The sequence below is a fragment of the Peromyscus maniculatus genome, chromosome 8, assembly GCF_049852395.1.
Source record: "Peromyscus maniculatus bairdii isolate BWxNUB_F1_BW_parent chromosome 8, HU_Pman_BW_mat_3.1, whole genome shotgun sequence".
Taxonomy (NCBI): domain Eukaryota; kingdom Metazoa; phylum Chordata; class Mammalia; order Rodentia; family Cricetidae; genus Peromyscus; species Peromyscus maniculatus.
In genome coordinates this window covers 88,695,248-88,722,289 of record NC_134859.1, presented here as the reverse complement: position 1 = coordinate 88,722,289, position 27,042 = coordinate 88,695,248, and the positions used below count along the sequence as shown (strand labels likewise).

The 27,042-nt window shown below is 46.6% G+C and overlaps 2 long non-coding RNA genes and 1 other non-coding gene across 3 annotated transcripts; 1 reads left to right on the top strand and 2 right to left on the bottom strand.

Moving 5' to 3' along the window:
- Positions 1 to 513: 513 nt before the first annotated feature.
- On the bottom strand, positions 514 to 704 carry LOC121831953 (U2 spliceosomal RNA). Its single transcript, XR_006075541.1, has one exon. It is a non-coding gene; the product is annotated as a U2 spliceosomal RNA (small nuclear RNA).
- Positions 705 to 9,190: 8,486 nt separating this feature from the next.
- LOC121831465 (uncharacterized) lies at positions 9,191 to 17,517 on the top strand. The gene is made up of 2 exons (XR_006074918.2): positions 9,191 to 9,340; positions 14,362 to 17,517. It is a non-coding gene; the product is annotated as an uncharacterized LOC121831465 (long non-coding RNA).
- Positions 17,518 to 17,572: 55 nt separating this feature from the next.
- Positions 17,573 to 19,391, bottom strand: LOC143274439 (uncharacterized). Its single transcript, XR_013053084.1, has 2 exons — positions 19,251 to 19,391; positions 17,573 to 17,760 (listed from the first exon to the last, which is right to left on the bottom strand). It is a non-coding gene; the product is annotated as an uncharacterized LOC143274439 (long non-coding RNA).
- Between the last annotated feature and the right edge of the window lie 7,651 nt (positions 19,392 to 27,042).

The window sequence follows — 27,042 nt, the reverse complement described above, 5'->3', positions numbered from 1 at the left end:
TGCTAAATGAGTTTAGGTGACTAATTATATATGAACATCTTTAAAACTCGTATCTCTAGTGCTTCTTACAAATTATATCCATGCGCCGAGCTTCCAAACTAGAGACAACCTGAAGAGCTATAACAACTAAAAGTCAAGACATCTCTTGGCAAACCCGACCAAACCAGTTTCCCCTGCTCTAAGTTTCCTCTGTCGGTTTTGATGTCTTACAGATAGATCACTGGCAACGGAAATTCTTGTTTAAACTAACACATATATGGAGCTAAGGTAGTGGTGCACGCCTCTAACACCAGCATTTGAGTCAGCGGGGACATTTCCCTGATCTCAAAGCCGACTTGGTAGCATACAAAACCAACTCCAGAAAGGGAGCTACATAGAGACACAACAGAGTCAGACGTTTTTGAGAAGTAACCCAGAAAAAGAAAACTGAGTTTTAAAAGTAAACAAAAGACTTGAACAATGTGTCAAGAGGTGAGTTGGTCTTTTCTTCGAACCCGCACTAGAAGTCCCCCGAGGGGGTGCACCGTTCCTGGAGGTACTGCAATACCAGGTCGATGCGTGGAGTGGACGGAGCAAGCTCCTATTCCAACTCCTACTTCCAAAAATCCATTTAATATATTGTCCTCGGATAGAGGACGTATCAGATATTAAACTGATAAGAACAGATACTACACTTGATCTTAGCCAAAAGGCCGAGAAGCGATAACTCAGCCCTCACCACCGCCCGCGACACTTACGTGCGCACACACCTTTACATCACGGTCGCAAACACACACGCGACCAAAGGCACGCGCCCGACACCCACTCTCCTGCCCTGCCCTGACCACGACCTTCACTCCAGGGAAAGCCTGCGAGATCCAGGTGGGCCGAGGATATTTTTGTTGCTCCTTTCGCTCCCAGAGTTCCTGGGAGACGCGGCCACCTTCTCATTTGCATGCCCCGCCCAATGCATATTCAGTCTCTGAGCTGCCAGGTTCTTCGAGATATTTCAGACACAGAATTGACAGTACCTATTACAAGACGCACTCTCTCTCTCTCTTTCTCCCTCCTTCCTCCCATTTTCTGCCTCCCTCACTTTATATATAGGCTTGAGTGTTGTTAAGCGGCGAGATCAACAATGGGGTTGGGTAGGGCGCTGATGGTGAGTATAACCCCCGGAGAAAGCACACGCTGACCAGCTCAAGGGACAGAAGGATCCTTGAGGAAAGGGGCCTTTTGATTTCCAGCTTATTTTAGATATGCACCTCACTGTTTTTGTTTTGAGGCAGGGTCATCTGATTCTCTTGATTGGGAGAGAATCCAGGAGATTCCCAGCACCCACATGGTAGCTCGCCTGTAACTTCAGTTCCGGGGGAGCTAACAGGCACACACGTGGCACACATACATACAAAGCACACAAGAAAAGCATTCATACACATAAATAAAATAAATCTAAAAAAAAAAGACATAAGAAGTAAATAAAATTTACAAGACTCAGGGAGTATAAAGCTGCGGAAACCTACAGGATTCAGAGCAAGGTCCTTCTAACCTTATGTTTGCAGTAATGATTACTGGGCAGAGGAGACTCCCCACTAGCCCAGCCGCCTGTGAGTTATTTCAGAGAACTCCAAGAATGCAGTATCACGAGGCTGGGCGTTTTGGCGATGAAGCTGCCTGGGAGTCACCCACGCTCTTTAAGTAACCACCCATGCTCCTGTAAGTAACCCCAGCAAACTCACTGGCTCACCAAGCCAGACTCAGATGGAATCCATTCTTCAGTGTGTCATCAATGCTTTCTCTGGAGCGAAAGAGCTGTGCTCACATCTGCCCAGAAAATGTCACATGCCACTCTCTGAACTGCTGAGCCATCAGTCAGCCCCTCCTTCCTCTTTACAGGCTTCCTCCCTCCCTCTGGAAAGGAATCAACACCCAAGTGGAGCTGTGAGCCAGGGGACTAGATCCAGGGCCTAAATGGGGCGGCCTCCCTGAAGAAGGCCAAAGGCTAAGGAAAGGGATGGAGGACGAGCTGGCCAAGAAAGACCTCATTGGAATGCTCAGACCAGCCCCAAGGTGAAGACAGGTGTGGGGTGGGGTGGGGGAGTGGTGGTGACTGATACCATTCTCTAGGAAGGATGACTAGGCTTGGATCCTAGAACTTGCAGTGTAGCAGGTAAGAGGTAACCAGATTCAGAGTGTACTGGGATAGCAGAGCATGCTCAAACTTGCCAACATGAGGGCTATGGGTTTGAGAGACAGAAATAGAGGGTACCTCCAAGAGCTCTGGCCAAAGCTACTGAAGGACACGGTTGCCATATGCTGAGTTGGAGAGTACCAAGTTTGCAGAGGTGTGTGCCCTGTTCTGAGATCTGTTTGGAGTCACAAGCTAGAGATGGATGTCGGACAGCCACAATCAAGTGACAGCTAAATAGTTTCGGACACCACGCTGGGATGAGCACTGTCTGTGGATTTCTCTGCCCCGCCAGCCAGCTTCCGAATAAACAACACGGAGACTTCTTATTAAGAAAGCTGGGCTGGTAGCTTAGGCTTGTTTCTACCAGCTCTTCTAACTTAAATTAACCCATTTCTATTAGTTTACTTTCTGCCTTGTGGCTTCCTTACCTCATCACCGTATTGCCTATCCTGCTCGCTCTGCATCTCATGGCATCTCCACCTTCTTCCCAGTGTTCTCTCTGCTCTAAACATCCTGCCTAGCTATTGACCATACAGCTTTTTATTAAACCAATCAGTGACATATTTTCACACGGTGTAAAGGAGTATTCCACAACAGTGGAGACACTTTTTTCCTGTTAGTGGCACTAAAGATTGAAGCCAAGGCCTTGCACATTCCAGGCAAGTGCTCCACCATGGAGCTATACCATCCGCCCTTTCTTAATATTTAGAGACAGGACCTTGCTATGTTGCTTAGGCCTTGAATTGGTGACTTTCCTGCCTCAGCTTCCAAAGTACCTGGAATTACCCCCATGGGCCACTGTGCCCTGCTGGGAGTTTCTTACAACTTGTTAACAACTTGTAGCCAGAGACCACCAGGAACCCCCCTGCAGTGCAGCAAATTCAGCTTTTCATTGGGGTGTCATTGAGACTGCGTCAGGAATGGCTTGGCATGTGTGCTTGTGACAGGCGCTTTGAGGACAGAGGGAAGCAAGGCCTTCCTTTGAACAGGGTGCTCTTAAGAAGTGGGGTCTGGCCAGGCGGTGGTGGGGCACGCCTTTAATCCCAGCACTCGGGAGGCAGAGGCAGGCAGATCTCTGTGAGTTCCAGGCCAGCCTGGGCTACAGAGTGTGTTCCAGGACAGGCTGCAAAGCTACACAGAGAAACCCTGTCTTGGAAAACCAAAGGAAAAAAAAAATGAAGTGGGGTCTATGTGTCTTTGCAAATATCTGGTTAGGTAACATAGGAATCTCCCACAGAGGAGGGGAGAGGAGAGCAAGCCAAGGCCAAGGTCATCAAAATGGCAGCACTCACTGATATCACCAGCTGGATGAATGCCAAAGCAGCCGGGGGGGGGGGGGGGGGGTCCTTTCCACCACCTCCAAATGCAAGACACGTGCTGAGAGCTTTCCCTGCATCTCAGTAGGACGATTGACCACCCCCGGGGACAGGATCTCACTATGTAGCTCTCGCTAGCCTGGAAGTTGCTGTGTAGACCAGGCTGGTCTGGAATTAACAGAGATACGCCTGTCTCTGTGCTGGAATTAAAGACCTGTGATATCACACTCTGCCTTCAATATGAATACTTTTAAAAAAATAACTTGGAAGGCCGCTGGCTAGACGTAAGAAAAAAAAAACTTACTTATTCTTATTTTATGTACATTGGTATTTTGCCTGTGTGAGGGTGTCAGATTTTGGAGTTACAGTTGTGAGCTGCCACGTGGGTGCTGGGGATTGAACCCGGGTCCTCTGGAAGAGCAGCCAGTGCTCTTAATCACTGAGCCATCTCTCCAGCCCCAATATGAATACGTTTGACCATATAAAAACCGTGTAAATAAAGAAATGGCAGAGTACTGGGCTCCCTTAAAAATATGTGACACCAAGCTGGGCATTGTCCACCAGCCTGACCTACATAACAAGTTCAAGGACACCAAGGACTACATAGACCCTGTCTCAAAAACAAACAACAAAAAGAAAGAAAAAGGATATGAAACAGTAATTTTTTTTTACTCTTGATTATTGTTTTTGTCCAATACAAAAAAAAAATGTACAAGACAAGGTGGTGGACATCTCTAATCCCAGCACTCAGGAGGCTGTGGCGAGCAGATCTCTCTGATTTCCAGGCCAGCCTGGTCTACATAGACAGCAAGTTCCAGGCTAGCCAGGCTAAATAGTGAGACCTGGTCTCAAAAACCAAACCCAGTCATTTGTGCTGCCAGCACTCCTGCAAACATGGCGAACATTCCCACGACCCTCCCAGACTTTCTGCAAGAAATGTAGCAAGCACCAGCCCCACAAAGTGACACCATATAGATGAAGGGCAACGATTCTCTGGGCGCGCAGGGAAAGCGGCGATCTGGCAGGAGAGAGAGGCTGCGACGGGCAGACTACTCCTGTTTGGAACAGGAAGGCTGAAACTAGAGAGAGGACTGTGCCGAGGCTTGAGCCCAGCTGCCGTTCTGATGGTACCGGCTGCTGGAGATGCGTGTGAACTGGGAGGCTGTGCAAAGGGAAAGGGCCACGTGACCCAGCTCTGAGCTGACTTTGTTACAGTGATGCTAAAACCATGAGCGGTCACCCAAAGAGCAGACAGGCACAGAAATGTCAAGCTGTCCACAGTGTTCAGGCCTGTAATCCTAGCGTTCAGGAGAAGGAGGCTGGAGGATTAGCTAGAGTTCAAGGCTAGCACAGAGAATAGCAGCGGATAGGGCTATAATAGCAAGGCTGTCTTAAAAAACAAATCATAAGTTTTGTTTCTGTTTTGAGATGGAGTATGTAGTTGTCAAAGCTTGAACTCCCGATCCTGTTTCCCAGGTGCTGGGATTACTGGCCTGCTCCACCATGCTTGGCGGAACTAAAACTATTTAGTTGAGGGGATTGAGAGATGGGTCAGCAGTTAAGGGTTTGCACTGCTCATGCAGGGAGCCTGAGTTCTGTTCCCAGCACCTACTGCAGGCTGCTCACAACCTCCTGTAACTCCTGCTGCATGGGATCCAGCGCCCTCTTCAGGCCTCTATGGGCACCTACACTTTAGTGCTCCTACCCACACACATTATTAAAAAGGAATGCTGCTTCTAAGCTTCCCCAGGACAGTCCTGAACATACTGTTCCCTGCCCCCACTTTGAGGGAGATATCCTTATCTACTTGAAGGTCTTCCTTACACCTTGGAGGTTGTGACACATAGAGAAGCCAGAGCTGTGGTGGTATTGTGTTCCCCAAAATATTGTGTACTCTAATAAATTTATCTGGGGTCAGAGAACAGACAGCCACTAAATACAAAGGCTAGAAAATGGTGGCACTCACACCTTTAATCCTAGCATTCCAGAGATAGAAATCCCTCTGGATCTCTGTGAGTTCAAGGCCACATTGGAAATAGCCAAGCATGGTGACACACGCCTTTAATCCCAGAAAGCCAGCCTTTAATCCCAGGGAGTGGTGGTAGAAAGCAAAAAGATATATAAGGCGTGAGGACCAGAAACTAAGAGATTTTGGCTGGTTAAGCATTCAGGCTTTTGAGCAGTAATTCAGCTGAGACCCATTCCGGATGAGGACTCAGAGGCCTCCAATCTGAGGAGACAAGACCAGCTGAGGATCCGGCGAGAACTTTTAAGATTCCTGCTACACAGAGGTCTCTTCATGAGGCTATGAGACATTCTTGAAACATCTGTCCCTGTACTTACACTGGAACAAGATATTCAAAACAAAATAAATTCAAAAATGTCAACAAGATCCAATGGGCTAGAGGAGTTGGCCACAGTTCAGATTACAGATTATTCTTCCCACTGTACACTCAGACAATTATGTAGCATACAACTCTGCCCTACACAGAGACATTGATGAACAAAGTATGGAGTGGAAAGATGATGAAAGTATGAGGTGTTAAGACCTCCCTCTCTCTCTCTCTCTTTTTTTTTTTTTTTTTTTTTTTTTTTTTTTTTTTTGGTTTTTCGAGACAGGGTTTCTCTGTGTAGCTTTGTGCCTTTCCTGGAACTCACTTGGTAGCCCAGGCTGGCCTTGAACTCACAAAGATCCGCCTGCCTCTGCCTCCCAAGTGCGGGGATTAAAGGCGTGCGCCACCACCGCCCGGCAAGACCTCCCTCTCTTAGACGTTAGCTCATGTAGAGCCACTAAAATGTCATATGACCAAGGAACAACAGAATTCCAGGATTAGACAAATAGGCAAATTCTATAAAGATATAAATGTGAACATAGTATTATGCCAGAATTTTGAATAATAACTGCAGCAGCGTTAGCCTGAGGATTTTTCCTGGGCTCTCTGACCACTAAGAATTAATAATACATTGATTGAGACACGGCAAAATACCCAGGGAAGTTGAAGATTTTGTTTTGGTCTAGTGTCCTTGAAGCAACCAAAGCAACCAGCCTGAGCACAGGCTGCCATATGTCTCTAGAGTCTCAAAAATTGGGTTATGGGGTTAATGAGTAAGAATGATAACTCTGTTTATTAATGATGTCAAAACTTGAGGGAAAAAGATTGGAAATAATAACTCTGTTCTGTCATAGTTTATTAATGATGACTAAAAGATGAGCAAAAGGAAGCAAAACACATGTCCAAAACCAAAAATGATATGATCTATGTTTTGGAATATCATGAATGTATCCTTGCTAATTAAATTCTGTATAAATAAACACTCTGGGGGCTGGAGAGATGGCTCAGGGGTTCAGAGCACTGCCTGTTTTTCCAAAAGTCCTGAGTTCAATTTCCAGCAACCACATGGTGGCTCACAACCATCTGTAATGAGATCTGGTACCCTCTTCTGGCCTGTAAGCATACATGCAGGCAGAACACTGTATGTATAATAAATAAATCAGTCTTAAAAAAAAACACACTGGCTCCTAGTCAGTCAGGCTGCAAGATTCTCCTGACCACCATGGCCTGGCTCACTTCCTTCTCCCTCCGACTCCTTACATCCTCTGCAGGACCCATCCACCTCCGGGAATGGCTCCTGGCAGGGGCAGAATTCTAAATTTCCAGACTTTTTGTTTATTATAAAAAAGCAGGTGAGCAGGAATAGGGACGCTGTTTCTTCCGGGGGCGGGGGGGGGGGGGGGACTGCTTCCAGCTGACTTGATGGGCGTTGGTTGACTCTTGGGGCAGGTAGGGAAAGGGGCTTCTGAGGTAGACAGGCGTCCTGGGATGGTGGGCTGTCGTCTGCTACCTCAGAGCCGTTCATCTCTCTTGGCTTGGCACTCTGGCTGTTTTTGTGTCTATCAGGATGCTGGTGAGACAGAGACAAGCTTAGAAGAAAGAATTGTTTTTATTTTTCCTTTGGGGGTTCCCAGGGTGATAGAGGGGGTCCCAAGACCAGAAAAGTTTGGGTTTGGCACTTACCTTGAAGTAGATCCAACCTGCTGGATGAGTTTAAGCTGGTTTCTGGAGCTTGGGGAAAATTTTGAACATATTAAGAAGCAGCCAGGAGAAAATTAGTCTTGGTCTGGTAACCATTGCAGTGTTTAGTACTCTGCTCGTTAATGTTAGTGAGGGGGGCGAGGAGATATTTAGACTATGTTTTTAATTTTTACCTGAGATAAGCTTTATCAGAGACAGATTATTTTAAGGCACCTGTTTCTTTTATCAGTTTAGGATTTAGGAGATACAGGTGGTCAATTGCTGAGAGCATTCAACAGTAATAGATGGTTATATTAAAGTCTGTTTTTGTTTGTTTTGTTTTGTTTGTTTGTTTTACAGAGCCCAGACCCTTTTTGGTCTGGGGATGTAAATACCTTTTAACTGTTATTGTTCCGTTACCACCTGGGTATATATTTGATGGTCCTTGGATTCTGGCTTTATGATGATCCTGTAACAATTAGCTGAATAGTTAATTGCTACGCCCACAGCTGTGACACCTGTGTAGCTATAGCAAAGCATGCCGCTGCGCTGGGGCCCAGCAGCTGAAGAGTTGAGGTTGGAGCTTCCTGGAGCGGGGCCTCAGGCAGTTCCCCCGCAATCAGCGGTCGTCATGCAGCCTGAGGATTCCAGGGCGACAGTCCTTGTTGGCACTAATTATGATGTTTCTCTGTATGTCTTATCTGTGATGTCTTATCTGTGATGTCTTATCTGTATGTCTTATCAGATGACTGCCCATCCAGTCCTGGCCAGCGCCAACGCGTCTGACCCAGATGACCTCGTACCCGGGGCGCCTCCATTTACTAAATCAGTGTATGAGGAAGCACAAAATGTAACCCCCAATATGTCCTTAGGAGCATTTCTTTTTAAGGTTGAACAGCGTGAGCTCTTATCAGAAACAGAGTCGGAGGATCAAAAACTGAAAGTAAAAATAGAAATGCTTCGTGGGAATAAACATAGCGTGTCAGTTCCTTCTAGGGAAGAAGAATTAGGGAAAATCCCTCAGCGTACAATTCCTGGGGGGTATACACAGTATTACATAGGAGGGTGTTGGTGGACCGCTCCCAGATGGACCCCCGAGAGTGGAAACTACCGAGACCCACTCCCTTACACGGGAAGTTATGATGGATTTAGGAATAGAGGGGTGAATCATGAAGGGAAAAAACAACTGTGGAATGACCTGCCTTTTATGGAAAGGTTAGCTAGAGCTAGAAAGCCCTGGTGTATTCTCACCAAAGAAGAAAGACAGCAGATCATAGAAAATATGAAGCCAGTCCTAAGGTATTGGTATAGAAGGGTATATGACAACTGGAAGGATAAGTGGATATATAGGAGTGAGGAAGAAATAAATGAAATTATACAAAAGTATATAGAGGGTGAGTTAAACCTTGGCTGGTAAAAGATTAAGTTCCCACAGATGTGGTCTCTGGTGCGAGACAGATTTCACAGATTTCTGAGATCATGCCCTTAAGCAATAACCGCAATGAACTGCAGCCACGGAAGTGATACACAGAAATAGATTCTGATGTTCTCTGTTATTGTTTTTTGCTGATTCTTTTTTTTTTTTTTTGCTGATTCTTAGTAATTGTAAAAGTTAAAGGCCTGATGTAATCCCCTGCCGAGTTCCTTGATTGTAAAAATATATAAGCATTGATTTTGCAGAAGTAAAAACAGCAGTACAACAATCCCTTGTGTGTCTGTCTGTCATTTTCCTCGCCGATTCCAGACTTCTCCTCGAGCCTTCTCCCTGGTTCTCCCGCAGTGGTGGTCTCCCTCTGGGTGGTCTGCGGCAGGTGGCGCCCGAACAGGGACCTGAAGGACAGGTAATCTTTCCCCTCTTTTCTCTCTTTTCTTCAGAAGTCAGGTACGGTTCTTACCAGGGAGCTGTAGTCCCGCCGGTAAAGGATCACCGGTTAAGAGTAAGTAATCAAGGAATCATGGGGCACGCATTGACTAAGAATGAGAAAATGTTGGTTACTATTATACAACGCATGTTAACCAAATCAGGGTTCCGGACATCAGTTTCAGATGTGGAACAGTTTATTGAATTTCTAAGAAAGACTAGCCCTTGGTTCATTGAGGAAGGCTCCTTGACTTTAGATGAATGGAAGAGAGTGGGGATAGAGATGCGTAAATATGTACAGACAAATGGTGAGAAGACTCTGCCTCCACAGGCATTTCAATTATGGTTTCATTTGAGAGATCTCTTGTCAGAGACAACCCCGTTTCAGGGACTTTGCAGGGAAACTGCTTCTGATCCGGGGGAATCCCCTATTTATGATGAAGTAGGCCAGGAGGAAGGAGATGAGGAGGAACGTATGCCGCTTACAGCCTCTGCTCCTCCTCTGCAATATAGCACTAGGAAAATAGAAGACACTAATGATGATCGGGGCCTTGATGATCAACAAGCAGAGCGGGAATGGGAAGATGGTTATCGGGATCATACCAATAATCCCCGCTCTCTCAAAGTGATCGGCGCTGCAGCCAGTAAGCGACCGGTGCCAAAGCCAAGAAAATATCCTCCTTTGCCACCTGTTGGCTTTCAGGGAGCTATGGCAGAGGCACGCAGGACGGGGGACGCCTCTTTTGGGGTGTCTCCTGTTACAGAATCATGGGAGGATGAGGGTCCTGTATGGGAACCCCTCTCATTAAAGGTGTTAAGAGAATTGAAATCTGCAGTAAAAAGTGTTGGGGCTTCTGCTCCCCACACACTACAAATAGTGGATGCGGTTGCCAGCTCGTGGTTAACACCCTATGACTGGATGCAAACCGCAAAAGCCACTCTCAGCCCCGGGGATTATATCCTCTGGAGGACTGAGTATGAAGACAGGAGTAAAAAAGCTGTGGTACAGTCTCTCAAAAAACGTGGCCCTAAGCCCACTATGTCAATGCTTATGGGGACGGAGGATTTCGCCACCCCACAGTCTCAAACTAAGATACCTAGAGATATCTTACAATTAATAACAACCAACGCCGTACAATCATGGCGTAAGATTCCTCCTCAGGGAACCAAGGGAGGAGCATTGGCTAGCATTAGGCAAGGCACTGAGGAGCCTTATCCAGAATATATAGCCCGGCTTGAAGAAGCTGTGTCCAGAATGCTCCCTCCTTCTGAAGGAACGGATATCCTTTTGAAACAGTTAGCTTGGAAAAATGCCAATGCTCTATGCCAAGATCTGATTAGAAAGACTGGAACCTTGCAGGACTATATAAAAACATGCCAAGATGCCTCACCGGTTGTGGTACAAGGAATGGCCTACGCCACAGCTATGAAAGGACAAAAATATAGCGCCTATGTTAAACAGACATATGGAGGTGGAAAGAAAACCGCCTCATTACCAACATGTTTTCAATGTGGAAGGGAAGGACACATGCAAAAAGATTGCAAACAGGGAGGCAAAACGGGACCCAAAGAGGGGGCTCCCGGACTATGTCCTCGCTGTAAGAAGGGTAAACATTGGAGGAATGAATGTAAATCAAAATTCCACAAAGACGGAACGCCTCTGAAAGAGGGTTTTGATGACAAAGATGAGACAAAAAACTGAATCAGGGGTGTTCTACTAACCCCGCACCCAAGGGAGAGGAGATTTAAAAAAAAAGCACCTCTTTCAGGGTTGAACCCTGATGCTCCAAAATTTACCATTCATGAGTTGCCCAGGGCGACTCCTGAGAGGGCTGGCTTGGATTTTGCTAGCACTAAGGATATGATTTTGTCAAGATGGGATGGAGTAGCTTTAGTTCCCACTAATGTAAAAGGCACTTTATTGCCCCAGACAGTAGGGCTCGTCATTGGGCAAAGCTCTAACTATAAAAAGAACTTTGAAGTTCTACCAGGAATAATTGATACAGATACAAAAAATACCATAAAGGTAATGGTTAAACCATTAGCTGAAACTATTCAAATTCATAAAGGACAAAGGCTGGCCCAGTTGGTCCTTCTGCCCTTTGTAAAATTACCTAATCCTGTTATGAAGGGAACTAGGGGACAAGAACAATTTGGATCCACCGAAGGGGCCTTTATGATCCAAGACCTTGGGGAAAGACCTTTTAAATATATCATATTGAATGGAAGGAAATTCAGGGGTCTGATGGACACTGGTGCAGACCGGACATGCATTTCGGCCTCTGACTGGCCCAGCAGTTGGCCTGTCCATAAGACTGGATCCTCTTTGCTAGGATTAGGCTCTGCTTCAGGGGTCATGCAAAGCACTGCATTGTTGAAATGGAAAAGTGAAGGCAGGGAAGGACGAATACAGCCTTATGTACTTCCCTCTCTCCCATTTCCCTTATGGGGAAGAGACATGCTAGACTCCATGGACATAAAATTGGTAACATCAGATCAGATTAGTGATCAGAATTTTTCATAGGGGCCACTGCAGAACATCTTTATGCAGATAAGATAGAATGGCTTACTCAGGAGCCTGTATGGGTGAGTCAGTGGCCCCTTACAACAGAAAAAATACAGGCTCTGGAACAATTAGTACAAGAACAACTACAAAAAGGACATATAATAGAATCCAATAGTCCATGGAATACTCCTGTCTTTGTTATTAAGAAAAAATCAGGAAAATGGAGGTTATTACAGGACCTTAGAGCCATTAATGCAGTTATGAAGGATATGGGGCCTTTGCAACCAGGCCTCCCCTCACCAGTGGCTGTACCACAAGGATGACATATAATTGTCATTGATTTACAGGATTGTTTCTTTACCATTAAACTTAATCCCTCAGATAGTGAATATTTTGCTTTCAGTGTTCCTTCTGAAAATTTTAAGCAGCCTTTTAGGAGGTATCAATGGATTACTTTACCACAAGAAATAAAAAATTCACCCACACTATGTCAAAAATTTGTGGATCTGGACTTACAAAAAATAAGATTGGCATACCCAGATCTTTATCTCATACATTATATAGATGATATATTATTGGCTCATAAGGATAAAGATCAATTAGAAAAAATATTAGAAAAAACTATTGAAGCATTAACCCTATATGGCCTTGTGATAGCTCCTGACAAGGTACAAAGGGGCCGACCATTAAATTATTTGGGTCAAGTTATTAAGGAAGATTATATTACTTCCCAAAAAATCTCCATCAGGAGGGATAAATTAAAGACTTTAAATGATTTCCAAAAACTTCTAGGGGACATTAACTGGCTTAGGCCTTACTTAAAAATGACTACAGGAATGCTAAGCCCTTTTTACTCCATTCTTCATGGTGATTCAGATCCAAGATCCAAACGGGAATTAACAAAAGAAGCTATTAATACATTACAATTGGTAGAACAAGCCTTGACCATTGCTAGGGTTAAGCAAATAAATTATAATAAGCCATGGTCATTATTGATTTTTGCAACTTCCTACACCCCTACTGCCTGCCTTTGGCAGGACGGAGTGCTGGAATGGTTGCATTTACCACATACTCAGGCAAAAATGTTAGCTGATTACCCTTATTTATGTTCCCTATTAATAAATAAAGGTCGTAATCGGTCCAAAAAATTATTTGGCAGAGAGCCTCATATTATTATCATTCCATATAATAAAGCACAGCTGGAAAATTTATATCAATTTAATGAAGATTGGATATTGACATTACAATATTATACAGGACAAATATTGTATCATTACCCTAGACATCCTATAATAGAATTTGCAAGGCATGTGAAATTAATATTTCCTGTCTGGTTCTCACACAGCCCTCTAGATCACGCTGTAAATATTTTTACAGATGGCTCCTCCTCAGGAAGAGCTGCGGTTTTTACCCAGACACATGGGCTGTGGGTAGAGGAAGAAGAAAAGACTTCTGCACAGCAAGCAGAAATGAGAGCTGCTATTTTAGCTTTTGAGAAGTTTCCTCAAGAGTTTAACCTTTTTACAGATTCTAAATATGTAGCTAATTTGTTTCCAGCTATGGAAACTGCTCTTTTGTCAGGAAAGTCCCCCATATTACCTTTTTTACAAAAGTTACAAACTTTAGTACAGAAAAGATCGCATAAGTTTTATGTAGGCCATATTAGAGGACATAACAAACTACCTGGCCCCCTGGCTGAAGGTAATGCTATGGCAGATTTTTTAACTCAGACTCCATTAGGAACCTTTACTATACAAGAGGCTCAACAGAGTCACGCACTACATCATCAGAATGCATCTGCATTAAAAAAAATGTTTTCAATAACAAGGGAACAAGCAAGACAAATAGTGAGGGAATGTACACATTGCCCTCCTATTCATCACCCACCAAAAATGGGTGTAAACCCTAGAGGTTTAAAACCAAATGTCATTTGACAAATGGATATGACTCATATCTCCTCCTTTGGTAGGATGGGATATGTCCATATTACAGTGGACACTTATTCTCACTTCACTTTTGCCTCAGCCAGAACTGGGGAAGCAGTCAAAGATGTGGTTCAACATTTCACGCAATGCTTTCAGATTATGGGCCTTCCATCACAAATAAAGACAGATAATGGACGGGCATACACTTCAAAGGCATTTGAACAATTTAGTAATCAATGGGGAATCACGCATATTACTGAAATACCCTATAACCCACAGGAACAAGCTATTATAGAAAGGACTCATCAAAATCTAAAGCTACAAATAGAAAGGTTGCAAGCCTCTAATTCATATTTTACTCCTCATTATGTTTTATCTCATGCCTTGTTTGTCCTCAACCATCTAAATACTAATGACAAAGGATTTACTGCGGCCCTGATCCATTGGGACCGTGAGTTTCATAAAACTCCACTGCCACAAGTGTACTGGAAGGATTTATTGTCTGGCACATGGAAGGGACCGGATGTCCTCATAACCGCGGGACGAGGGTATGCTTGTGTTTTTCCACAGGATGCCGACTCCCCGATTTGGATCCCGGATCGCCTTATCCGACCTGCAAAAGGAAAAAAGAAGGCGCAAGCGCCGCTGGAGAAAACAGCAGAAGAAGCTCCTCGTAGCGGAAATGAAGAAGATGAAACTCGGCGGCGAGAAAATGAAAGTGACTTGGTCGCAGGTTCGGCTTCTGACTCAGAACGCAAAGAAGCAGCTGATTGAGCAAGGAAAACCCCTCACGGCTTCATTCTATTTTATTGCTTTCTTATCTCTAATTTCAGCTCCATTACCCGCAGTCCAGGGGGTTTCCTATTGGGTGTATGTTCCTAATCCCCCGATTATTCAGCCAGTAGGATGGCTTGATCGGGAGCCCATTCAAGTGTTAAACAATTCAGTCAGATTGGGAGGTGCTCAGGATTCTGACGCACGAAGCAGCTCCTCCTCTCTTATAAATTTTGAGGGCAGAGCAGATTGGCTACCGATCTGTCTGACGTTGCAGGGGAAAGTGCCTGACGGCTGCTTTCCGACATTTTACAGAACCTTCCTGACTGACGGTCCGGACAAGGCGAGTGCTGGTAGCCGATGGGTTTGGGAGCTACGGATACAAACTTGAGGAGACAGACTGTATAGAGATAATTTTACTCAAGTTAATACTGTTCCTATAACTCCTTGCATTCAAAAATATAGAGACAAAGATCAATTTTGGGATTCTTCCTTGTCCAAGTTTCCAGCTTGGTTGACTTGTGGCTTTCCTAATGCTGCTGCGTGGTATGAACCACGGGGGTCGTTGGATGTGCTTAAAGTTTGGGACTACTCTAATTCTAATGACAAAGGAGAGACTTATAAAAATTACCTGAATACCCACAAGAAAAAATTTAATAATTATGTTTTTGAGGGACATGGAGAACCTCTTAGGAGGTGGTTTTCTCCAGGCCTTGTGGAGCCCACCTGGTTTGTTAAGCAAGGCAATATCCCTAGAAAACATCCCGATCTCTTTATTCTTGTGGCAGCAGCAAATATGCTGTTAGAAAAGAGGCCTAATCATACAAAATCAGAAGCCATTGGTGTTCGGGCCTGTGCATCTTATCCTAATGCTTTATTATTGGCTCAGTAGTCATTTGTAAATATTTCTCAAGTTGGTAATTCATTTCAAATACAATGTTATTCCTGTAAGTTAACAGAGTGTGTCACTTCCGCTGAGCAGAAGCATTTGGGAACTATTATTATAGTTCGACGGCCTCCTTTTGTTATGCTGCCTGTAGAGTTAGGCACTGAACCTTGGTCTGATGATTCAGCTCTTCAAGTTTTAAATGCCTTAAAGGATTTAATTCGGCCAAAGCGGTTTGTTGCTGCACTAATTTTGGGCATTACTGCTTTAATCTCTATTATAACTACCTTTGCTGTAGCAACTACAGCCTTGGTGCAAAAAATTCATACTGCTCATTATGTGAACACTTTAAATAAGAATGCCACTATGGCCCTTTTAGAACAAAAAGCTATAGACAAAAAATTAGAATCAAAAATTAATGTCTTGGAAGAGGTTGTCCTAGCCTTGGGACAGGACATCTCAGATCTCAAGACCACAATGTCTGCTCGCTGCCACGGAGGTTTTAAGTCCATCTGTGTTACACCTCTTCCTTATAATAATTCTCAGCCTTGGGACAAGGTGAAAGCTCATTTACAAGGTGTCTAACAAGATACAGATATCACCCATGATTTAGATGCACTTCAGAAAGATATCTCTGCTATGAGTCAGGCTCACTTACAAATAGGGGGTTTACAGGATTTAGCATCAAAAGTAAAAAAAAGAATCAAAGATTTAAATCCTATGGATTGGATTCAATATTTTATAGTCATTGGAGTGCTTATTTTACTGGTGGTGCTTGTCATTTTTCTCTTTCCCTGTCTCATTAAGTGTCTTTATACTTCTGTAAAGACAGTGCAACAGGACGTGTTCGAGCTTCATTTTAAAAACAGAAAAGGGGGAACTGCTACGCCCACAGCTGTGACACCTGTGTAGCTGTAGCAAAGCTTGCAGCTGCGCTGGAGTCCGGCAGCTGAAGGGTTGAGGTTGGAGCTTCCTGGAGCGGGGCCTCAGGCAGTTCCCCCACAATCAGCGGTCCTCATGCAGCCTGAGGATTCCAGGGCGACAGTCCTTGTTGGCACTAATTATGATGTTTCTCTGTATGTCTTATCTGTGATGTCTTATCTGTGTACTCTTCAGATGACTGCCCATCCAGTCCTGGCCAGCGCCAACGCGTCTGACCCAGATGACCTCGTACCCGGGGCGCCTCCATTTATTAAATCAGTATATGAGGAAGCACAAAATGTAACCCCCAATATGTCCTTAGGAGCATTTCTTTTTAAGGTTGAACAGCGTGAGCTCTTATCAGAAACAGAGTCGGAGGATCAAAAACTGAAAGTAAAAATAGAAATGCTTCGTGGGAATAAACATAGCAAGAAGGGAAGAAGAATTAGGGAAAATCCCTCAGCGTACAATTCCTGGGGGGTATACACAGTATTACATAGGAGGGCGTTGGTGGACCGCTCCCAGATGGACCCCCGAGAGTGGAAACTACCGAGACCCACTCCCTTACACGGGAAGTTATGATGAATTTAGGAATAGATGGGTGAATCATGAAGGGAAAAAACAACTGTGGAATGACCTGCCTTTTATGGAAAGGTTAGCTAGAGCTAGAAAGCCCTGGTGTATTCTCACCAAAGAAGAAAGACAGCAGATCATAGAAAATATGAAGCCAGCCCTAAGGTATTGGTATAGAAGGGTATATGACAACTGGAAGGATAAGTGGATATATAGGAGTGAGGAAGAAATAAATGAAATTATACAAAAGTATAGAGAGGGTGAGTTAAACCTTGGCTGGTAAAAGATTAAGTTCCCACAGATGTGGTCTCTGGTGCGAGACAGATTTCACAGATTTCTGAGATCATGCCCTTAAGCAATAACCGCAATGAACTGCAGCCACGGAAGTGATACACAGAAATAGATTCTGATGTTCTCTGTTATTGTTTTTTGCTGATTCTTTTTTTTTTTTTTTTGCTGATTCTTAGTAATTGTAAAAGTTAAAGGCCTGATGTAATCCCCTGCCGAGTTCCTTGATTGTAAAAATATATAAGCATTGATTTTGCAGAAGTAAAAACACAGCTTCACAACAATCCCTTGTGTGTCTGTCTGTCATTTTCCTCGCCGATTCCTGACTTCTCCTCGAGCCTTCTCCCTGGTTCTCCCGCAGTGGTGGTCTCCCTCTGGGTGGTCTGCGGCAGTTAATTAGAAGAGGGAACCAGGAAGAGAAAAGCTTGTGGGGTGAGGTCTCATTCTTCTGGAATTGGGGACAGGCAGTGGATCCTGATGTCCTCTGGATTGAGAGCAGGGCCCTGTCTGTGTCACTGCTGGCCGGTCTGGAACGAGGCACATGGAGGGAGCAAATGAAATGAAAGCTCCTACCTTAGCTGGAAAATTTTTTCCTATTAAGTAACCTTGAAAGAACAATTAAGTCTGGTGAGGTGGGTAAGGCTGTCCCCCTATCACGACAATAGGGAAATGAGGAGAGGTGTGACCCCCAAATGCCCCAGGACTAAGTAAGTAGCTCCGGTGTCCAGAAGGAAGGAGATGGATCACCCAGATATTATTATGACTACCCTGGGTTCCCTGTGTGAGATGGGAGTAGCCGGGCTGGGAACCGGGCAGCTTCAGTCGTCGCTGAAGGCCAAGCCTAGGAAATCAGCTGGAGGGTCGTCCTGATCTGGTGTCCCCATGCTGCTAGGTGCCCTGGGGCAGTCAGCTGACCAGTGGCCCTTCTGGCAGCATTTTGGCAAGGCCCTATCGGTACCCTCCATGGGGCGGAGGTGCAAGCCCCAGCCCAAAGGCCTCCTTTCCTGCACTTAAAACAGGGACCCGGTGGCTTTCAGGGAGCCGGTTGGACAGTGTGTGCCAGCATTTGGCAGTTTCTCTTTTGGGCTTTTTCATCTCTCCCATGGTACACTTTAAATGCCACCATGAACATTCCTGCCTGTGGGGTCAGGAGCCTTGCTCTCCAGATGCTCAAGTTTTAGCCCTAACGAGGGAGTTCTGGGAAACAAGAGATGGATTTTATTCTGTGTCTTGATTTTTTTTTTTTGGAGGGGGGGTGATGGCTTGAGGACAGCTTTAGGAAGACCTGCCAGGAGGCAGGCTGTAAACTGATCTCTGGCTAGAGAGCCATCCAGATTATTTGTGGGTCCTGATCATAAACTTATTTGCATGCATCCTAGCCTGCTCCCAGACCTGTCCATGCTTAGCAGCCTGCCCAGTACCAGAGAACAGATAAGGGTCTTTGGAGTCAGATTCCTTAGGTTCAGGAATGCACATAGGTAGGAGAGAGAATCAGAAAGGGAGGGTTTAGAGCTTAGGTAAAAAGCGTGGGGATAAGGTAACTCATTTTATTTGTCCATTCACTGGCAGAGGTTAGATAATTTCTGTGAAATATCACGTTCAAGCAGCCATTACATGGCCAAATTTACTGGGATCTGGGATTTAAGGCATTTCTCAAAGGAGGAGTGGAACCAAGAGGAGGAAGCCTCCATGTCCCACGACTGCAGCCAAGAGGAAAAAAAAAATTAAAATAACAAATGGGATCCCAGGCTCCCATCTCAAGCGTTGTTGAAGATAGACAGTCTGTGGACCAGCATAAATTAACAGCACGAATTACCCAATCATTGTCACGAGAAGAACAAGGGCTGGGTGTATGTACCGGAGGATTCCCTGGGAGTCCAGACAGCATTCAACACTTCATCAAGAGAGAATGTGTCGTGGCAGACAGCTGAGGACCCACTGGGGGTCCAGCGGGAGGAATATATCTCACAGGCTACAGTCTCGGGAAATGGTGAGGGATTGGAAAGAGGAAACTCACCAGTCTGGTTAGCGGGTGTGTTGTGTGGAGTAGTCCCGGTGGCTGGGCAAATGAAAAAAGCGGAGCGGGCCGTCACAGGTCCAGTAAACCATGGTACAGGATCCCGGATGCAGAGCCAGGACCCAGAGCGCTGGAAGAGCCTATCTCGTCAGAGCACCAATGTTGTTCTTTTAAAATGATAAGCAGCGCTAGTTACCGCGCAGGAAGGTCATGAGGCACGAGCCACGGCAAAACCCAGTATCAGAGCTTTATTAGGAGGAAAAGGGGGACAAAAGAACCAGGCCTGGGGAAGAAGCATGTGCAGAGAGCAGAGAGACAGACAGACAGACAGAGGTAATGGGGGGAAGAGAGAGCAGAACAGAGAAAGGGGAGGAGTCTGTGTCCAGTTTTTCAAGGATTCCCGTGAACACGGGCAGGTAGGATTACGGAGCTGTGCCATGCATGCACTGATTGTGTGACCATGCCGCGCTCACGCGATCACCAGTGCGCATTGATGACGGAAGACGCAAGACTCCTCACTTAGCTGCTGAACTGCGCATGTGTGGCCATGCAGCTGGAGTGGCAACAGAATCCTAACATTTACAGAGGGGAAAGTGAGGTGTGAGAGCCAGCCCTGTGTGGAGGGGAGAATGAGGCTTCCAAAACTCAGTGGAGTTGGAGAGTCTGTGAAAACGGATGCAGAGGGAATTGTGGCATGAAATCAGAAACCAGGCGGAGTTAGGAGAACTGGGGCTCCTGGAGGAAGTGGATGAGCCCAGAGACTAATAAGATGGACTCCCAAAAGCTTTTTGTGCGAGGGTGGAGAGCAGGTGCATTTGAACACCATAGGACAGAAAAGGAGGAAATGTTTTCTTATAGCTCTGGTTCTACTACACTGATCAAATCAATGCGCGGAGCAGAGGAGTAAGCTCCCGTCCCGTCTCCTTGAAGGCCACTGAAGGTGTTACGCTGGGATAGGAGGCTCAACGCATAGTAAGTTGGTAAGAATAGACACTACCTGTGGTGACATGCCAAAATGCTGACAGGTAGTATCAGGTTCAAGCACATCCTCCACAGTCAGCATGGAGTGGGCACGCTGGCAGTGGGGCTGGGACAGGTTTCTTACTCTCTCCTAGCCTTCTGCCTGGTGGTCGCAGGGCTGGCGTGCCTTCCGTGATGCACCGTACCCGGCTCTTTTCCAGGACGGGGAGCGGCCACCGCAAGCCTCAGGCAGCACACTGTACAGGCTCCCAGGGGCCGGTGATCACTGCCGTTGAGAGGGCATGCCGTGTGTGTGGAGGTCGGTTGGAAACTTTCACAGTCCTCCTTCTGTGAGACCAAAATGAGCCATCTTAGAAATAAGACCAAAATGCTTTCACCCTAAAATTAAGGCCTAAGATTTCTCCTTTTGGGAATAGGCCATTAGTTACTGAAACCAGTCAGTTCAGATTCCAGAAACCAGGAAGTGTAAAAGTACAGAGTCACAAGATAGTCACGAGGTAATGCCTGCCAGACTATGGAATGTCCTCTCCCTGGTTTCCAGGGTAACTGATCACAGAAATGCCCCCACCTGAGGGCAGCCAATGAGAAATGGTGGCAGGCAACCACTCCCTTAGAAGTAATTTCTAGAAGTCCCTAGAAGCGAGCCAATCAGAATTGTACCCGTACTAGCACCCCTAAATGATGTAAGCTTGTGACTTTTCCCTTTAAAAACTGAGCTTGCAGACAGGTGGGCGCTTCCTCCAGCCTCCACTGCGTTGGATGTATTGGACGAAGTCCCTGCCTAGGCTTGTATTGCTTTTGGATATCCAGAATTAAACCTTGCTTTTGCATTCTGGCATGCTCGTCTTTGGTGGTCTCTCTGGGGGTCACGATCTGGGCACAACACTTCCACTTTGTGAGACCCAGAGCTCAAACTCGGGTCATCGGACTTGGCGGCAAGTGTCTCTACTGGCTGAGCCATCTTACCGGTCCCGCATAGGCATCTCTTAAATGCACACTTAAATGCACATTCTTAAATGCACCGCTGTTTCTCATTTCTGAAATAGAAGTACTATCCAGTTTATAGTATAGTGCTGTAAAGAGTCACCTCCACCCACCCAGGGCTTTTCTTCCTCAGGCCCCTCATCGCCTGCCTTTTTTTCACACACTGGTCAGCCTCTGGTGTGTATGCAGTTGGAAACAGAAACACAGACACAGGTATTAGATATGCTCACAATTATACATGCACGTTCGCTTTAATGTTTTCCATCTTGAAGGGTGGGATTTAGGACCCAGGACAGTACTCAGTGTGTATCTGGCCGTTAATCGGCATTCGCTGAGTGAATGGATGTCAAATGGCTCAATGTGTACAGTGCAGACGGCCCTCCCTGCTGCAACCCCCCAGGCTTTGCTGGCCTCTGTTTGCAGGCTGTCTTCTAATCTGGCATCCCTGAGAAGGCCACGTCCTGGGTCACAGTCAGAAGTCTCCCTCCGTCCACTGAACATTGTGAGCAAACCATCCCTTGGGAATCTCACAGCTGTGCATCCAATTTGAACAGAACAGGAAGCAGGCAGATTTGAGGCTGGGCAGAGCTGGGGGAAGCCGAGGAGCACGCATGTGACCCAAAGTGGGGTATAGAGCTGCTGAGGTACTCCATAGAGGCCTGCAGAGAGCAATCTCCCGAAGTGATCTCTCTCGTCTCTACTTTGTCCCCCTAACACCTTGCCTCTAGCTGTCCATGGGTTTATATTTTAAAAAGTAAAACAAACCAATGTGAATTTTCCAGCGGTTTGTTAGGGTGGAGAACACCCTACCAAGCCAGAACTTGAGTTTCAGGACTTGGGGGAAAAAAGACTCAGCTCCACAGAGAGGTAGACCAAATGACACGAGTGACCGGACTCCTTTGAGTGGACCAGGAGGAGGGAGACGCCCTGAGGGCAACAGGCTAGCCGCCTAGAAATGCCAGGCTCCTGAGGAACCAGAGAAGGCACCAAGACAACTGGGATTTTGGTTAAAAATCATTAACCTTTAAAATAATATGCCATCTGCCCCCCAGAGGCGCCTTGTGCTGTGTGAATGAAAAGATACTTTATAACCAAAGCTGAGCATCCTGTGTCTGAAAATAAAAATGTGCCTGTTGCCCAGACAGCGGAACAGGGTCAGTGCCGCTTTGAGCCTTCCTCCTCTCAGGGGCCAGCTCTGTGTGGGGCTTCTGTGAGGGCTTCATTGCGCTCTTAAGAAGTGTGAGCCAGGAGCAAAGCTGCACAGAGAAACCCTGTCTTGGAAAAACCAACAACAACAACAAAGTGCAAGCCAAGGCTGATTCTTGAAATGCCCAGTTAAGGCTTGTCTTTCCCTCTTAGACTTAGCTAGGAATTTTAAGTCACCCCAGCTGATTCCCCTGCATCCTTGTGGAAAATCTCATCCCTGTCGGAAGAGTCCTGGTCTTATCGCTTCTGGGCCACATTTTTTTCTCTTGTGTGGCAGTGAGGCTTGTACATATCCCTCAGCTTTTTCCAAGCGTCCTCTACCTAGGCTATATAACAAGACTACCTGTCTCAAAGGTTAGTTGCCTGAACCAGAAAAAAGTTTTACCAGAAAACAGAAAAGGAAATATGAGTTCTCCTCCCCGCCAGTCACAGTGCCAAGCCCCAAGCTTACAAGACTGTCATGTTCCTGTGAGCACCTGTGCTATAGATACCAAAAGGAAGCTCCCTAACAGGAACACTGGCTGGCACAAGACAACTATTGATCGTATCATTTTTTTTTTCTGTCTCTCCCAAGATGCATCTCGGCACCTCACTGAGATCCACTCAGATCTGGGTCCACAACCACAAAGAGCAAAATCATCCCAGACCTGACAGGGAATTTACAAGGCTATTCACTGCAGCCCATGGAGGCCTCTTTGTAAGCATCAATCAAAATCATGAGCATTTCTCAAGAGTTAGTGTTCTAGCCGGGCGGTGGTGGCGTGCACGCCTTTAATCCCAGCACTTGGGAGGCACAGCCAGGCGGATCTCTGAGTTTCAGGCCAGCCTGGTCTACAGAGCGAGATCCAGGACAGGCACCAAAATTACACGGAGTAAACCCTGTCTCAAAAAAACAAAACAAAAAAAAAAATAAAGAGTGTCCTTGGCATTGATTTGCCACAGGATAGAGGAGATGGCTTTTGTACTGGCTTGACAGGCTTCCTGCTTTTAACTCCAGCAGCTGTGTCTCCTAAAACAAAAATAGTCTAGGTGAAGTCCTTCCTTTCGTTTCTCTCCATAGATTTTAGTGAATTTTACAGATGGAGGCTTCTTCCATCACTGACGGTTTCGGCAGAGGGGAGTCTGCAGCCTGCATTCCTGTGAGTGAGGACTCAGGGCAGAAGGGGTTTCCCACTAACTTCCTGCTGTATCAAGCTGCCAGCTCCATGGGGCCTGAGCTCCTGAGTTGGTGCCCTTCACAGGGGCCTGGATGCTGGCCTTCCTTTTCTCAGTCCCTTCTCTGGTGTACCATTTCTGGATGCTTTATGGCCACTTGAGGCCTCCATTCATCCTCCTCTTTTTCTCTGCATTCTCAGCCTCTTCCTAGGCTATATGACAGAACTGTACACATTTCAGCAGTCAACCAGGCCTGAAGGCTCCATAAAAATCCGCAAAGACGGGCTGGTGGTGGCCCACACCTTTAATCCCAACACCGGGGAGGCAGAGGCAGATGGATCTCTGTGCTCGAGGCCAGCCTGGTGTACAGAGTGAGTTCCAGGACACAGCTAGGACTGTTGCAGAGGAATCTTGTTTCAAAATACAAAAAAAAAAAAAAAAAAAAAAAAAAAAAAAGGAAAGAAAAAAGTCTCCAAACCCAGGATCATAACGGTTCTGGGTTGATGAGCGCGCGCGTGCGTGTGCACACACACACACACACACACACACACAGAAGGAATGTTCTGCCCCCCAGCTCCTTACTCCATGGGAGCCTTCCCAGCTCACCTCACCTGTGCATCCCCTCCCCTGGCTGTTCCCTGAGCCCCTGAATTCTTTGTGGAACACATCAACAGTAGGAAGGGAACTGTTTTCCTGGGCTCGGCAAGTCCTCCTAGAAGGTGACCAACCCTGAGGTGACAACCTGGACTGGGACTGCCATCTGAACGGCCCCTGGTAGAGCCCAGCCTTCTCTGGGAAGTCTGCCACCAACTCCAGTTAGAGCCCAGTTCAGCTGACATGCAGCTGGTGTCCCCAGAGAGCTGGGAAGTTCTCGGTGTGGGTCCTCCCTCTCCACTTGTGTCAGAAGTCCTGAGAATAGTGAAGCAGCTGAGCAAAGTGTGCTCACCCCGCACCCAGGTAGTGTAAAATGGGCCCACAGGTTTGGCTTTTTCCAAAGATGGCGTCTAGCATCCCCTTCCCTTGGATGTGGCTGGACTTGGTGACTGGCTTCTGTTCATGTGCTGAGGCAGAGGTAATGCTGGGGGCTTGTGGAGCTAAGCTGTAAAGAACATCTCCTCCTCCTCTTTGTCCTTTTCTTCCTCCTCATCCTTTCTCCCCCGACGCCTGTGGACAGACAGACCCCTGCGGACAGGAGCTGAGACCTGCCTTTAGCAATCAGCACCACTTACTAGGCATATGGATGAGTAAACATCCAAATAACATTGAGCCGGGCGGTGGTGGCACACGCCTTTAATCCCAGTGGAGGCAGAGGCAGGCAGATCTCTGTGAGTTCGAGGCCAGCCTGGGTTACAGAGTGAGGTCTAGGACAGGCTCCAAAACTACAAAGAGAAACCCTGTCTCGAAACAAACAAACATTGAAAGTGGAACCTGGGGCTTCTGTGAAGGTGGCAGATGGCCATAGCCCTGGCCAGGATCTTGAGAGCCTCATGAGAGAGGCAGAGCTTGAACCGAGGAAGCTACTCCTGGTGTCTAATGGGTACAGGTTGTGTAGAATAGGTGCTTAATGTCATCTTAAGCCACTGTTTTGGGGAGGAATCAGTATCAGATAGACTGGAGGCCCTCTCAGCCAGTATAGTAATGACCATCCATGGACTGGATGGGGACTTGGGCCCCAGACTGCAAATTGTTACTTGCATGCAGTCCTTGCCATGACAGCCTCTCGCTGACTTTCCTAATCCCCTTGCCTCCTGTCTCACAAAGGAGACACTATCAACATATACTGCAAATATAAACTGGGTTGACGCATGGCAAAATGCGTAAGTATACTCACCCCCTCATCCCGAGTGTCCAGAGGAGGGGCAGCCTGTGTACCAAGGCAGAGTTTCTGCAGGGAGAGGATCTCCCTCAGAACGCCTTTGCATGTTTCTGGGGATGGGGGAGCAAGTAACAACTGTGCCACTAAGAAGGCTGCCGGTGATGACCATCTCATTAGGCTGTGGAGCCCACCTTTCCCATTGGTGTCTCCGGTTCCTGCTGGGCCAGCAAAGACCCTGCTCTTCAGGCCTCCTGTCTGGTGCCCATATTCTCCTCCTTCCTGCTCAGTCTGTACCTGCACTGTCCTGCTTAGCATAACTCTGTCTTTAGGCCAGCGTCAAAGGACTGTCCTCAGCCTGAACTCGGTTCTGTCTTCTCACCACTTTATACCACGGTTCCCATGCTGTCACCAAGGCCAGGGATCGGGTCTGTCATCTGTCAGGCTTTAGCGCAAACACCCGGAAGGGCCATGGCTCTGCTTCTGCACTGGCCCCGCCTCCCTTTTATCAACTCAACCCCCGCCCCTCCGTATTTACTTCCCTTGCGCCAAGCACCTCTTACGCTGACTCGGCACAGAACTAAACCTCTTCTTGATGCACAGCCACTGCCACATCCATCCAGACAGGCTTCTTGTTCTGGGTTTCATATCTGCCCCTCCGACCAATCCCCGAACTGTGGCTCTCTGGAATGCTGGGCTAGACTTGGGAAAGTCTCTGTTCCTGCTTTCTTGTCAGCTCTTTTGTGTCCAGAGCTATTATTAGCATCAACACTGCGGTTCCTGTTTTCAGTGGGAGCTGACCTCAAGAGTTTGTGTCCTTGTCACAACATTGTAACTAAAGTGCCGAGCACTGGGCCTGGTAGAGGACTGGCCGATAGCCACGTAGTTTGTGCAGCTTAGCTTCCTGTACCCTGTAGCAGGGCAGTATAATGGAGTCTGCCTTAAAAAACTAAGGCTTTGTTTGGATGAATGATCCAGGGCTCTTTCGTAGGCTCCTCTCTACCTACACGTTTTTTGTTATTTTGTTTTTGTTTTTGTTTTGTTTTGTTTTGTTTTGTTTCAAGCTGTCAACAGTTAATTTTGAGACAAGGTCTTGCTCTGTAGTCTAGAAAGGCCTGGAGTTTACTGTGTAGTCCACGCTGGTGATTGATATCTTCAGCCTTTCAAGTGCCAGCTTTACAATCCTAGCAGAAGACAGTGTAACCAATGCTGCCGTGGTGGACTGTTGGCTTAAATGGCATAGGCTGTCACAGCCCAGGCCTTGGCACTGAGTCTATACGCCATTCCTAAGGGGCAGTGGTGGGTGTGACCTCCACTGCTTCCCACGTCTTCACGCTCTGCGTTCTTGTCCTTTAAGTTTCTGACTGACATTGACACACGGAGAAACACTGGATATCCGATATCCGTGCTCAGAAGGAGCTTTCGGGAGGCGGGTGAGGGCTAGAGAGCCACTCGCTCCGCTTGGAGCCATCGCCAGCCACACAGGCCAGTGGTTCCCCAGGCACACTGCTCCTCTGGGGACCAAGGCTGCTGACCATCCCTGACTGGGACCAGGCTTCTTATCAGCAGAATGGCAGCATTTCTGTGATCAGTAGGCACATTCTCAGCTCCCACACATTCTTTTATTTACAAAAGGCTTTTAATTCTCACGAA